Source organism: Heterodontus francisci, chromosome 8 (genome assembly GCF_036365525.1).
Source record: "Heterodontus francisci isolate sHetFra1 chromosome 8, sHetFra1.hap1, whole genome shotgun sequence".
Taxonomy (NCBI): domain Eukaryota; kingdom Metazoa; phylum Chordata; class Chondrichthyes; order Heterodontiformes; family Heterodontidae; genus Heterodontus; species Heterodontus francisci.
In genome coordinates, this window is record NC_090378.1 from 117,062,535 (window position 1) to 117,077,723 (window position 15,189).

Consider the following 15,189-nt stretch of genomic DNA (forward strand, 5'->3'; position numbering starts at 1 on the left):
GTATGACTCCAACCAGCGGAGAGATTTCCCCGATTCCCCTTGACTCCAGTTTTACTGGGGCTCCTTGATGCCGTACCCAGTCAAATGCTGTCTTTATGCCTTTTGGAAAAAGCTGGCACAGATATGACAGGCCGAATGGCCTCCTTCTGTGTTGCAACCATTCAATGAGCCTATGATTCTCACAGCCATTGTGGGATTTGAACTCCCACACTTTGGATTATTAGTCCACTGGATTCCTAGTTGAGTATCATATCCACTTCATCACCGTACCCATAACAAAGATCAAATTACAGAATGAGAGACAGGTTTAGTTTTAAATGAACAAAACATGAGACTGCAATGCATTCTGTGTATAACTGGGGACTGAACAAAAAAGTGGTGTATGGGCTGTTCCTGGTTTGAGGAAGAAACTTGTAAATTTTCCAAGTTTCTATCCCAGTTTTCCCTGTCCCCTGTGGACTGTAAGCACTGGGAGGTTGTGTTCTGTCAGTGAGAGTGCTGTAGACATGGAACTTGCTTTTTGTCTGCACCTTTCTGTGACTTTTCAGCTCATTGCTAAGTCTGAGACCTGGAATCTTGTCCTGTTACACTATTGTGGAATTTATACAGAGTTCCAGTGGCCGACAATTGTGCCTTAAAACTGGAAAGTAATTCCATCGCTGAACCTCCTAACATTGAATCTGACTGATGCTGGTTCTGATGTACAATCAGACTCACCAATTCCAACTCTCAGAAGACACAACAATCAGAGAAAGGTCTCGGTCACAACTTCCAAACTCACTGTTCTCCAGTAAACAGAGCTCCTTTCCTTAATGGACATTGTGAATGCTCAATGGCCAACAAGGACATGGGAGCAACCAACATACCAGGATGTATTGTTACCCAGTGGTGCAGTGTACTTCACATGGGAGAACAGCACAGAGTCAAAGAGCTGGACATTTCACCATGAATCTTCTAGAGACAGACAACATTGTAATTTGTGTGGAATACTATGTGAAGTTTAACTTTGGGAGAAAGTCCAGATGGAGCTGCCCTGGGACAGAACACAATGTCCAGATGGAGCTGCCCTGGGGGAGAACACAATGTCAAGATGAAGCTGCCCTGGGGGAGAACACAATGTCCAGATGGAGCTGCCCTGGGACGGAACACAATGTCCAGATGGAGCTGCTATGGGACAGAACACAATGTCCAGATGGAGCTGCCCTGGGACAGAACACAATGTCCAGATGGAGCTGCCCTGGGACAGAACACAATGTCAAGATGAAGCTGCCCTGGGGGAGAACACAATGTCCAGATGGAAATGCCCTGGGGGAGAACACAATGTCCAGATGGAGCTGTCCTGGGACAGAACACAATGTCCAGATGGAGCTGCCCTGGGACAGAACACAATGTCCAGATGGAGCTGCCCTGGGGGAGAACAAAATGTCCAGATGGAGCTGCCCTGGGACAGAACACAATGTCCAGATGGAGCTGCCCTGGGGGAGAACACAATGTCCAGATGGAGCTGCCCTGGGACAGAACACAATGTCCAGATGGAGCTGCACTGGGGGAGAACACAATGTCAAGATGAAGCTGCCCTGGGGGAGAACACAATGTCCAGATGGAGCTGCCCTGGGACGGAACACAATGTCCAGATGGAGCTGCTATGGGACAGAACACAATGTCCAGATGGAGCTGCCCTCGGACAGAACACAATGTCCAGATGGAGCTGCCCTGGGACAGAACACAATGTCCAGATGGAGCTGCCCTGGGGGAGAACACAATGTCCAGATGGAAATGCCCTGGGACAGAACACAATGTCCAGATGGAGCTGCCCTGGGACAGAACACAATGTCCAGATGGAGCTGCCCTGGGACAGAACACAATGTCCAGATGGGGCTGTCCTGGGGAAGAACACAATGTCCAGATGGAGCTGCCCTGGGACAGAACACAATGTCCAGATGGAGCTGTCCTGGGGAAGAACACAATGTCCAGATGGAGCTGCTCTGGGACAGAACACAATGTCCAGATGGAGCTGCTCTGGGACAGAACACAATGTCTAGATGGAGCTGCCCTGGGGAAGAACACAATGTCCAGATGGAGCTGCCCTGGGGGTGAACACAATGTCCAGATGGAGCTGCCCTGGGACAGAACACAATGTCCAGATGGAGCTGCCCTGGGGAAGAACACAATGTCCAAATGGAGCTGCCCTGGGACGGAACACAATGTCCAAATGGAGCTGCCCTGGGACGGAACACAATGTCCAGATGGAGCTGCCCTGGGGGTGAACACAATGTCCAAATGGAGCTGCCCTGGGGGTGAACACAATGTCCAGATGGAGCTGCCCTGGGACGGAACACAATGTCCAGATGGAGCTGCCCTGGGGGTGAACACAATGTCCAAATGGAGCTGCCCTGGGACGGAACACAATGTCCAGATGGAGCTGCCCTGGGGAAGAACACAATGTCCAGATGGAGCTGCCCTGGGGAAGAACACAATGTCCAGTTGGAGCTGCCCTGGGGGTGAACACAATGTCCAGATGGAGCTGCCCTGGGGGTGAACACAATGTCCAAATGGAGCTGCCCTGGGACGGAACACAATGTCCAGATGGAGCTGCCCTGGGGGTGAACACAATGTCCAAATGGAGCTGCCCTGGGACGGAACACAATGTCCAGTTGGAGCTGCCCTGGGGGTGAACACAATGTCCAGATGGAGCTGCCCTGGGACGGAACACAATGTCCAGATGGAGCTGCCCTGGGGGTGAACACAATGTCCAAATGGAGCTGCCCTGGGACGGAACACAATGTCCAGATGGAGCTGCCCTGGGGGTGAACACAATGTCCAGATGGAGCTGCCCTGGGGGTGAACACAATGTCCAGATGGGGCTGTCCTGGGACGGAACACAATGTCCAGATGGAGCTGCCCTGGGGAAGAACACAATGTCCAGATGGAGCTGTCCTGGGACAGAACACAATGTCCAGATGGAGCTGTCCTGGGGAAGAACACAATGTCCAGATGGAGCTGTCCTGGGACAGAACACAATGTCCAGATGGAGCTGCCCTGGGGAAGAACACAATGTCCAGATGGAGCTGCCCTGGGGAAGAACACAATGTCCAGATGGAACTGTCCTGGGACGGAACACAATGTCCAGATGGAGCTGCCCTGGGGAAGAACACAATGTCCAGATGGAGCTGCCCTGGGGAAGAACACAATGTCCAGATGGAACTGTCCTGGGACGGAACACAATGTCCAGATGGAGCTGCCCTGGGGAAGAACACAATGTCCAGATGGAACTGTCCTGGGACGGAACACAATGTCCAGATGGAGCTGCCCTGGGGGAGAACACAATGTCCAGATGGAGCTGCCCTGGGGAAGAACACAATGTCCAGATGGAACTGTCCTGGGACGGAACACAATGTCCAGATGGAGCTGCCCTGGGGAAGAACACAATGTCCAGATGGAACTGTCCTGGGACGGAACACAATGTCCAGATGGAGCTGTCCTGGGGGAGAACACAATGTCCAGATGGAGCTGTCCTGGGGGAGAACACAATGTCCAGATGGAGCTGTCCTGGGGGAGAACACAATGTCCAGATGGACCCGGCCCAGTGGCAGGTGTACAAAGAGAAGAAGGGCGCGCTGAGGGACCTGCAGCTCGTAGAGTCCGAGGCGTGTACATGAGGTCGTGGATCCAGATACTGGAAGATTTGGACCACGCATGACCCTTCTTCTACTCGCTGGAAAAATGGCAGGGCGTCATTAAGCAGCTTGTTGAGCTGCTGTCTGATGACGGATCTTCCATCACGAATCCGGAGGGAATGGGCCTCCTGGTCCGCCCCTATTACAGTGTGTTATTCTCTCCGGATCCATCCAACGACGATGCAAGCAGAGTTTTGTGGGAGGACCTGCCGCAGGTCAGCCCGGACGGTGCCAAAGGATTGGAGACCCCTCTCACGTTGGTGCCCTGCACCAGCTCGCGAAGGGCAACTCCCTGGGGCTGGATGGGCTGACCGTGGAGTTCCTCAGGATGTTCTGGGACATCCTGGGGGACGATTATGCATGGGTTCTGGGGGACGATTACGTGTGGGTGTTGGTGGAAATGCAGGCGACCGGCGAGATGCCCCTCTCGTGGTGCAGGTCGGTCATCGTCCTGCTGCTGAAGAGGCGCAATCTCCACTTGCTTAAAGTCCGGTCTCCGTCCTCAGTACCAGCCTGGGCTCTGTGCTGGCCCATATGATCCACCCCGACCAGTTCTACAATATTCCGGGCCGGTCCATCCAGGACAACATCCTCCTCGTCCGAGACCTGATCCAGCTTTTCCAGAGGATTGCTCTGTTGATCGCCTTTCTCTCCCTTGATCAGGAGAAGGCGTTCGACAGGGTGGATCAAGAATACCTTTTCAGGACTCTGCACGCATTCAGATTTGGGCCGCATTTTGTGGCCCGGGTACGACTTTTATACGTCGCTGCACAGTGTCTAGTCAAAGTTAACTGGTCCTTGACGGCGCCCCTTCGCTTTGGGAGAGGAGTGCGCCAGGGATGCCTCATTTCCAGCCAATTGTACACCATCTGTGTGGAGCCATTCCTTTGCTTGCTTCACAGGAAGTTGAAGGGCTGGCCATGCGGGTTGTCCTCTTGGCTTACGCCGATGACGTGCTCCTCACGATCATAGGTCCCATTGACTTGCGGAGGATGCGTGACTGCCGGCAGACCTTTCCCACGTCCTCCCCAAGGATCAGTTGGGAGAAATATTCCAGATTCCTGGTGGGTCAGTGGCAGGTCGACTCACTGCCGGAGGAGTTGACACCTTTTGCGTGGAGCACCATGCACCTCCTCTATCTGGGACTCCAACTTAGCCCCGCTGAGGAAGCCTGGCCGGCAAAGTGGCAGGAATTGGAGGCGAAAGTCACCAGTTGGCTGGGGCGCTGGACAGGACTGCTCCGAGTGCTTTCCGACAGGGGCCGTGCGCTGGTCATAAACCAACTGGTGGCCTTGATGCTGTGGTATGGTTGGCCATTTTGGCTCCGCCCCCTGCATTTGCCACCAAGATCCAGAAGAAGCTTGTCGATTTCTTCTGGGGCAAGAGGAAACACTGGGTCTCTGCTGCGGTCCTGAGTCTCCCAATTGAGGAGGGCGGCCAGTCGCTGGCGTGCTTCCGGACCCAGGCTGTGAAGCTCCACCTTCAAACCCTGTACGCGGAGCTGCCTCCCAGATGGGGTGTGCTGCCAAGGGCACTGCCTTCAAGACAACACGCAGCTCCCAGTGGAGAACGTTAGCTGTGCCTCTCTGAGGGAGTTGCCTGTCTTTTACCGGGATCTATTCAGAGTCTGGAACATGGTCGCCTCCAGTCAGCGCGTTCCCTCGTTGGCGGAGGGGAACGCCTCGGCTGTCCTGGTGGCCAGCTCCGGCGACGGACCAATGGGTGAAGGAATAGCTGAAGCCTCTGGGACGCCCCTCATTGCAGGTTGCGAAGGGACACGGGAGAGCGAAGCGTTCCCAGCAGAACTGAGCCCCATTCGGCGGAACTGCTCATCGGACCCAGGCCCCAAAACCGTCCTCGGGAGCCGGTCGCGCACAAACCAAGCCGCTTCTTGGAAATGCCCTCTGTGCCATTCCAATCGGCATGGAGGTGTTTCCTGTACAGGCTATTCCTGCACACTCTCTACTTCCTTGCCCTCGTCAGCGGGCCGGACACGGCCTGGCAGTCCGTGTTGACATCTGGCAGCGAGGGGAAACCACAGTGGGGGTCTCTCTAAGCAGGAGTCTTCCCCATTTACATTAGGGACCTGGGGTGGAGGGTGCTGCACAGGGCAGTCCCATGCACTAGTCTTTTAAGTAGGTTCACGGACCCCCAGGCCGCCTGTAATTTCTGCAGCCTGGACAAGTTTGTGTTCCATGTTTATATGGAATGTGCTAGGTTGCTGCCCCTCTTTGAGTATTTGAAGGGGCTGCTCCTCAAGTTTTGGCTGCACTTCAGTCCCACGCTCCTGATCTTTGGCCACCCGGGGCGGAGGGGCGTGGGCCGGGGGAAGGATCTCCTCATCGGTCTGCTCCTGGGCCTGGCCAAGGTGGCAATTCACAGGTCCAGGCTGCGGACCGTCAGGGGGTCCATCCGCCCTGATTGCCTGCTCCTCTTCCCAGGTTATGTTCTCGCCTGGGTGTCCCTGCAGAAGGAGCATGCGGTGTCCGCGGGTTCGATCGAGGCCTTCTGCGACCGGTGGTCATCACAGGGGCTGGAGTGCATCATCAATGCTGAGAATGGCATTTTAATCAGATTTTTGTTCTATTTATCTGTTTTTAATAAAGTTATTTTATAAAATGCATTTTAAAGGGGACCTGAGGAATAAAGGCCCCCTCAGCAAAATAAAAGGGGCCTGGGGTATAAAGGCTTCCTTCCAAATAAACAAGATGCACTGCAGCAACGCACCAAGTCTCCTTAGACAGAACCTTCCAAACCCACGAACTCTACCACCAAGAAGGACAAGGGCAGCAAATACATGGGAACAGCACCACCTGTAATTTCCCCTCCAATCCACACACCATCCTGACCTGGAAGTATATCGCTGTTCCTTCACTGTCACTGGGTCAAAATCCTGGAACTCCCTTCCTAACAGCTCTGTGGGTTCACCTGCACCACACGGACTGCAGCAGTTCAAGAAGGCAGCTCACCACCACCTTCTCACGGGCAATTAGGGATGGGCAATAAATGCTGGCCTGGCCAGCGGCACCCACATCCCAAGAAAGAATTTAAAAAATGTAGATCAAAGCAGATTCCAACAACAGGCCCGAGGGGCTGAATGGCCTCCTTCAGTGTTGTGTGATTCTCGGATTCGATGGTAAAAGCTGATGACATTAATGGAAAGTAGTGACAGAAAAATTACAACATCGATCAGGTAAATATTCCTGACTCAGAGGGGAATATGTTTGGAATAATAAGGAAAACAAGGAAACAGAGGGAAAACCGTTGGAATTATTCAGATTACAGTTTGGAGCCATGATGAGAGAGATAAAGTAGCCAAGGGAAAGCTTCACTGGGAGAGTTCAGGTATCAGAGGTTCGGGCTTTCCACAGGTAATGACCCCCTCGCTCTCAAAATCATCATCATCACCATCTCCTCAAAAAATCCACACTCAACCAATGTGTCCTTGTAAACTACCCCATCACTAATCTCCCTTTCCTCTCCAAAGTGTGAATGTATTTTTGCCTCATTACTCTGTGCCCATTTTCCCCAGACTTCCCTCTTTGAATCTGTCCAATCAGGTGGATGGGGCTGGATTTTCATATCGGGGGCAGGAAATGGACGTCGGGACTGTTTCCGGGTCCCAAACCCGTCCCTGGGGGGGAAACAGAAATGGGTTCCGGGTTTCACAGTGGTGACCAGTTAATTAATGCAGGAACGGGGGTTTTGGGGGGCACCTCAAGTGTGAGTCCAATTTAAACTCACCACGGCAGCCATTCCTGTGGCCGCTGTTTGAGTGCTCATACTGCAGAGTGGGAGAACACAGAGCACTTGATTTACATAATGGTCCAGCAAAGCCAGAGGCCTGGCTGCCTTCCCGCTGGTCACATGGCCACCCAATTGTCTGTGGCAGCCTCGCCCCCTGTTCTTCTGCCCTCACGATGCCAAGAGGGTGACGATCCTCTCCACTGCCCAATCACTCACAGCCCACTCCAGCCCAATGGAGAGTGATGTCCTCGGGACTTAGTGAGGTTTAGCCGAGTTTAGGATGAGATATGTGAGACTGAGACTGCAGGCTGTTAAACACAAAGGCTTCTTCTTTATTCTGTTTTATTTCCACTTTCCCTTTGCTAGCCTGTGTGTTCTACAGTGGCTTCAAGTTAACAAAATGTACAATGCAATTTCAAAACACTGCAACACGACATTCCTCCCCTTCTCAGTAAATGAGAGATGTAGTATGTGTCAATGGTTTGTTTCCAAAAATGTAAAGTATAAACTTACACATAAATAGTTCACTTCGTTAGATAGTCACCTATGTATGATGGGCATTTTCTCTCACAAGTAGGATATTGTCTGACATCAGGTGAAGTCTCATTTAACTCATGTTCTTCATCGGAGGTGTCGATGCTGAAATCGGATTCAATGTTTACGAGAGGTGTTTTCAGTGTTTGAAGAATGACACGTTTCTTGTGATAATTTGTGAATCGTGCTCAGCAGTGATCATTGATCCTTTTGTGTTGGTCACAACAAATGGTTGGATGTTATAAGGGGTTGTTTGTTTTCCAACATGACCATCACGTTTCACAAGTACTTTATCTCCTGGCTTTAATGGTGTAGCCTTGAAGTTTCATGTTTCGTTCTGCATTTACCTTCAATCTATCCTTCTGATATCGATTGTGTTGATGTATATGTTGATCATTAGCTCCGTAGGGTAATTGAGGAAGACGTGTGCACAGAGGATGTGTAAAGATGAGAGTAACTGGATGTTTTCCAGTAGTTGAGTTTGGAGTCACTCTGTAATTATGAAGAAAGTGATATAACTCTTGCTCCCATGACTTGTTCACAGCTGTAGCTGTACGTATCACTATTTTCAAGGTTCACATAAATGTCTCGACTTCTCCATTAGCTCTTGGCCAATGGGGTGTGATTTCCCTATGAGTGAACACTAGGTAGTTTGTGAATTTACTGAACTCATTGCTGTTGAATGGGGGTTCATTGTCACTTCTTACTGTTTGAGGGATTCCAAACAAGGTAGAGATCTGGTCAAGCTTTGGAATCACTGCTTTTGTTGGAGTTGACTTAACTAATTCCACGATTGGGAATCTGCTGTAGTCGTCAGTGACAACAAGCAGGTGTTCACCTGTGGGTAAATCTGTGAAATCAACACTGACACAATCCCTGGTCCTGGAGGTAGTTCAGACATCACGAGAGGATCATGAAGATTTGACATTGTGGGTAGTTGACATGGTAAACACTGATTGATTTTATCTCTACCATGCAGTTCATTCCTGGAACCCAAACCATTTGCCTAAGGAGTTGTTTGCTAGTGACTATTCCCTGGTGTCCTTTATCAACAACACATTCTCTTAATGAGTGTGGAATGACCATACAGTTGTTGTGTAATATGAGATCAGATGTAGTTGCAACAGTGAGCTCATTTCGAACATTAGTGTGAAGATCTTGTAGTGTGTCAGAATTAATCTTTAGACATTTCTCGATCACGTCTTTCCAGTTTCGTGATTTGATAGCAGGGATGTCCAACCTTTTCGTGTCAGGGGCCAGATTACAATTTTTACCCTCCAGTAGGGGGCCAGTGAGAACATTTCGGACGATAAAGGCATTAAAAATGTATCCTTGTATGAAAACTATAACAAATGTGCATTTTTATGAAGAAGCTTTAAATGAGAAGTAATTTATTGACGTACTTTCTCATTACTATGTTGAACATTGATTTAGTGACCTACCTGACATTGTTTTTGCTTGCATTAATACTCAATCTCTGCCCACACACTTGACGTAGCGATGCAGTGTATTCCAGAATGATGTCCATGTGTCAGAGAGATATTGATCTTTCTTCCTCTCTCCTCTTGCTCTCTGTATCTCTCTGTCTCTCTTTCCCCCCTCCATCTCTCTCTCCCCCTCTCAGTCCCACCCTCTCCCCTACCTCTGTCTCCCCACTCTCTCTATCAGTCTCCCTCTGTCTGTCCCACTATCCCCTCTCTCTGTCTCTCTCTCTCCCTCTCTCGCTGCCCCTTCTTTCTCTTACTCCCTGCTCTCTTTCTCTGTTTGTCTCTCACTCCCTCCTCCTCACTGCCTGCTCCCCAGTCCCTGATCCCTGCTCCCCACCCTCCACTTCCCACTCTCCACTGCCCACTCTCCACTGCCCACTCTCCTCTCCCCACTACCCACACTCCACTCCCCACTCCACGCTCTCCACTCCCCACTGTCCGTTCTCCACTCCCCACTCCACGCCTCTACTCCCCACTGTCCGTTCTCCATTCCCACTCCACGCTCTCCACTCCCCACTGTCCTTTCTCCACTCCCCATTCCACGCTCTCCACTCCCCACTGTCCGTTCTCCACTCCACGCTCCCCACTCCCCACTGTCCGTTCTCCACTCCACGCTCTCCACTCCCCACTGTCCGTTCTCCACTCCCCACTCCACGCTCTCCACTCCCCACTGTCCGTTCTCCACTCCCCACTCCACGCTCCACTCCACGCTTTCCACTCCCCGCTCTCCAATCCCGGCTCCCCTGTCTCTACTGCCCATTCCCCATCTGTTCATTCTCCATCAATGTGGATTCCAGAGACAGGATGTGAATGACACTCTCCCGCTGGGCACAGCCACATTGTGTGGGTCGGGGATCCTCACAAAAATAGAGCTGCCCACCGAAGTGCTTTGCAGGGCTGAAGTCTGGCCCATGGGCCGTATGCTGGAGAACCATATTCTAATTCTTCACCTCCAAGTGTCAAAGTGAGGCCTTTTTCCTTGTGACGTCTGTGATAGTGAAACGTGCCATTGCATCTTCAAAACGTAGCAGCCACACCTACAGACAGTACTGGGTAACACACTCAAACTCAGAGACACACACCTACAGACAGTACTGGGTAACACACTCAAACTCAGAGACACACACCTACAGACAGTACTGGGTAACACACTCAAACTCAGAGACACACACCTACAGACAGTACTGGGTAACACACTCAAACTCAGAGACACACACCTACAGACAGTACTGGGTAACACACTCAAACTCAGAGATACACACCTACAGACAGTACTGGGTAACACACTCAAACTCAGAGACACACACCGACAGACAGTTCTGGGTAACACACTCAAACTCAGAGACACACACCTACAGACAGTACTGGGTAACACACTCAAACTCAGAGACACACACCTACAGACAGTACTGGGTAACACACTCAAACTCAGAGATACACACCTACAGACAGTACTGGGTAACACACTCAAACTCAGAGACACACACCTACAGACAGTACTGGGTAACACACTCAAACTCAGAGACACACACCTACAGACAGTACTGGGTAACAGACTCAAACTCAGAGACACACACCTACAGACAGTACTGGGTAACACACTCAAACTCAGAGACACACACCTACAGACAGTGCTGGGTAACACACTCACACTCAGAGACACACACCTACAGACAGTACTGGGTAACACACTCAAACTCAGAGACACACACCTACAGACAGTACTGGGTAACACACTCACACTCAGAGACACACACCTGCAGACAGTACTGGGTAACACACTCACACTCAGAGACACACACCTACAGACAGTACAGGGTAACACACTCACACTCAGAGACACACACCTACAGACAGTACTGGGTAACACACTCAAACTCAGAGACACACACCTACAGACAGTACTGGGTAACACACCCACACTCAGAGATACACACCGACAGACAGTACTGGGTAACACACCCACACTCAGAGATACACACCTACAGACAGAACTGGGTAACACACCCACACTCAGAGATACACACCTAAGGACAGTACTGGGTAACACACCCACACTCAGAGATACACACCTCCAGACAGAACTGGGTAACACACCCACACTCAGAGATACACACCTACCGACAGAACTGGGTAACTCACCCACAATCAGAGATACACACCTATAGACAGTACTGGGTAACACACTCAAACTCAGAGACACACACCTACAGACAGTACTGGGTAACACACCCACACTCAGAAACACACACCTACAGACAGTACAGGCTAACACACCCAAACTCAGAGATACACACCTCCAGACAGAACTGGGTAGCACACCCACACTCAGAGATACACACCTACCGACAGAACTGGGTAACTCACCCACAATCAGAGATACACACCTGCAGACAGTACTGGGTAACACACTCAAACTCAGAGACACACACCTACAGACAGTACTGGGTAACACACTCAAACTCAGAGACACACACCTACAGACAGTACTGGGTAACAGACCCATACTCAGAGACACACACCTGCAGACAGTACTGTTTAACACACCCACACTCAGAGACACACACCTGCAGACAGTACTGGGTAAGACACATACTCAGAGACACGCACCTACAGACAGTACTGGGTAACACACCCACACTCAGAGACACACACCTGCAGACAGTACTGGGTAAGACACACACTCAGAGACACACACCTACAGACAGTACTGGGTAACAGACCCATACTCAGAGGAACCCACCAAATGACTGCACTGTGTAATGCACACATACTTAGACGTACACACCTACTGAGAGTACTGGATAGCTATGAAGAGAGACTGGATAGGCTCGGGTTCTTTTCCTTCGAGCAGAGAAGGCTGATGGATGACCTGATTGAGGTATCTAAAATTATGAGGTGCATTGATAGGATAGATAGGAAGAAACCTTTTGCCTTAGTGGAGGGGTCAATAACCAGTGTGCATAGATTGAAGCTAAGAGGCAGGAGGCTTAGAAGAAAAGAATTTTCACCCAGAGGGTGGTGCGAATCTGGAACGCACTGCCTGAAGACTTGGTAGAGGCAGGAACCCTCACAACATTTAAGATGTATTTAGATGAGCACTTGAAATGCCACAGCATACAAGGCTACGGGCCAAGTGCCAGAAAATGTGATTAGAATAAATCGGTGCTTGATGGTTGGCAAAGACACGATGGGCTGAAGGGCCTGGTTCTGTGCTGTATAACTCTATGATTCTATAACACACCCACACTCAGAATCACACACCTACAGACAGTACTGGGTAACCCACACACACTCAGAGACACAAACCTACAGACAGGACAGGGTAACCCACACACACTCAGACACACACACCAACAGACAGTACTGGGTAACCCACACACACTCAGACACACACACCTACAGACAGGACAGGGTAACCCACACACACTCAGACACACACACCTACAGACAGTACTGGGTAACCCACACACACTCAGAGACACACACCTACAGACAGGACAGGGTAACCCACACACACTCAGAGACACACACCTACAGACAGGACAGGGTAACCCACACACACTTAGACACACACACCTACAGACAGGACAGGGTAACCCACACACACTCAGACACGCACACTTACAGACAGTATAGGGTAACCCACACACACTCAGACACACACACCTACAGACAGTACTGGGTTACCCACACACACTCAGACACACACATCTACAGACAGTACAGGGTAACCCACACACACTCAGATACACACACCTACAGACATTACAGGGTAACCCACACACACTCAGACACACATACCTACAGACAGTACTGGGTAACCCACACACACTCAGACACACACACTGACATACAGTACTGGGTAACCCACACACACTCAGACACACACACCTCCAGACAATACAGGGTAACCCACACACACTCAGACACACACACCTACAGACAGTACAGGGTAACCCACACACACTCAGACACACACACCTACAGACAGTACAGGGTAACCCACACACACACAGACACACACACCTACAGACAGTACTGTGTAACCCACACACACTCAGACACACACACCTCCAGACAATACAGGGTAACCCACACACACTCAGACACACACACCTACAGACAGTACAGGGTAACCCACACACACTCAGACACACACACCTACAGACAGTACAGGGTAACCCACACACACACAGACACACACACCTACAGACAGTACTGTGTAACCCACACACACTCAGACACACACACCGACAGACAGTACAGGGTAACCCACACACACACAGACACACACACCTACAGACAGTACTGTGTAACCCACACACACTCAGACACACACACCAACATACAGTACTGGGTAACCCACACATACTCAGACACACACACCTACAGACAGTACAGGGTAACCCACACACACACAGACACACACACCTACAGACAGTACTGTGTAACCCACACACACTCAGACACACACACCGACAGACAGTACAGGGTAACCCACACACACACAGACACACACACCTACAGACAGTACTGTGTAACCCACACACACTCAGACACACACACCAACATACAGTACTGGGTAACCCACACATACTCAGACACACACACCTACAGACAGTACAGGGTAACCCACACACACTCAGACACACACACCTACAGACAGTACTGGGTAACCCACACACACTCAGAGACACACACCTACAGACAGGACAGGGTAACCCACACACACTCAGACACACACACCTACAGACAGGACAGGGTAACCCACACACACTTAGACACACACACCTACAGACAGGACAGGGTAACCCACACACACTCAGACACGCACACTTACAGACAGTATAGGGTAACCCACACACACTCAGACACACACACCTACAGACAGTACTGGGTTACCCACACACACTCAGACACACACATCTACAGACAGTACAGGGTAACCCACACACACTCAGATACACACACCTACAGACAGTACAGGGTAACCCACACACACTCAGACACACATACCTACAGACAGTACTGGGTAACCCACACACACTCAGACACACACACTGACATACAGTACTGGGTAACCCACACACACTCAGACACACACACCTCCAGACAATACAGGGTAACCCACACACACTCAGACACACACACCTACAGACAGTACAGGGTAACCCACACACACTCAGACACACACACCTACAGACAGTACAGGGTAACCCACACACACACAGACACACACACCTACAGACAGTACTGTGTAACCCACACACACTCAGACACACACACCTCCAGACAATACAGGGTAACCCACACACACTCAGACACACACACCTACAGACAGTACAGGGTAACCCACACACACTCAGACACACACACCTACAGACAGTACAGGGTAACCCACACACACACAGACACACACACCTACAGACAGTACAGGGTAACCCACACACACTCAGACACACACACCGACAGACAGTACAGGGTAACCCACACACACACAGACACACACACCTACAGACAGTACTGTGTAACCCACACACACTCAGACACACACACCAACATACAGTACTGGGTAACCCACACATACTCAGACACACACACCTACAGACAGTACAGGGTAACCCACACACACACAGACACACACACCTACAGACAGTACTGTGTAACCCACACACACTCAGACACACACACCGACAGACAGTACAGGGTAACCCACACACACACAGACACACACACCTACA